We start from the raw sequence: 1,430 nt of genomic DNA, 5'->3' as shown, positions 1-1,430 counted from the left end.
GTAGGGCTGGCAAGATAGCTCAGCAGACTAAGTGGTTGCTTAGGTAAGTGCAGGAGCCAGGGTTCAATTCCTGGCACTGTATGCTGTGCTGGCCCTACCTCTGGATACACTGAGCCAGCAATGAAGTCCAGGCATGGTGGCGAATGCCTGTAATCCCAGCACTAGGGAGGCAGAAAACAGGAGGATCACTACGGGTCTAAGCTATGTAGTAAGAGCCTGTGCACCAAAAAAAAAAAAAAGCAAACGTCAATATCTAAATGAAGAGTGGATTCAATGACCTCTTTCTGTCAAACTTTCTGGAATACACAAAAATGTAGGTAAAATGAAGAAGGAAAGCAGCTGAAATCCAAGGATTTGAAATCACCACTTCTACTCTCAAGCATCCTAAAGTGAGAACACTTAAGACCTGGAGCCGTGGATGGATACAACTCATGGCCCAGAATGCGACCTCCTCCAGCTCACCCAGGACCCAAACAGGTACAAGGACTCTGTGATTCAAAGTCACCTCTGGGAGTGGAGCAAACATTTGGTGAACAGTGACCTTTTTCTAAACACTGAACTTAGCATATACACTTCCTGCTGAATGCCCACAGCAATAAATGCTTCTGAGTTCACCCTAGAGGCGAAGAACCAGAAGGTCATGGCAGAGAACCCATATCTGGAACGGGAAGAGTAGAGGAGGAGCTGCTGCTGTGGTCTTTTCTCGGACTTCAATCCCATACAGGACATAAAAAGCCTTGTCTGTTATTCATTACTAGCAATGCTATTCATTCCTAATACAAACAGGGAACAGAAGGCAAAAAAAAAATACTTTACAGTAGTGATGGTGCACCTACAGCATGAGTACCACAGTGGACTATTTGTATCACTGAAAGCTCTGAAAGTTGTTCTATCAATGGTTGTCAAGCAGCAAAACAACCACTTCAAAAAACAAAAATAATATTTCCTAGAGTACATTTTCAAATCTTTACCCCCTAAAAAAGATTAAGCCAAGCGCCACATCAGAGGGAACTCCAGACCAAAACAAATCTTAAAAGTGAAAAAAAGACTCCCTACCCTAGCATGCCTTACTGATGAAGAGCCTCTAGCAATGATACCTGCACTTTGTTCCTAAGATACACAGTTATGACAGGTATGGGCTCTTGAGAAGGAAGCCTCAAGGCTTCTTTTTAGGTCACTGCTAAACCTAATTCACATAGGCCATGACCATCCTAGGATGGTTAACTGTTTATCTAAACCCTTGACACAAAGAGAAACACAAAAAGAAAAACTGTATGTACTCTCAAATTGGGTATACAAATTAACCTCATATAGTTCCATCTACTCAACCACCTGTCTGTCTTCAAAAAGCCTTGGTTTTCTATCAGAAAAATGACACTAAGGATAAAAGACTGTAAAACTATACCAGGGAGCTCAGTGTCTAGAAGAAG

Source organism: Octodon degus, unplaced genomic scaffold (assembly GCF_000260255.1).
Source record: "Octodon degus isolate 3935 unplaced genomic scaffold, OctDeg1.0 scaffold00130, whole genome shotgun sequence".
Lineage (NCBI taxonomy): Eukaryota > Metazoa > Chordata > Mammalia > Rodentia > Octodontidae > Octodon > Octodon degus.
The sequence above is the reverse complement of the archived record's forward strand: the minus strand, read 5'-3'. Positions refer to the sequence as shown.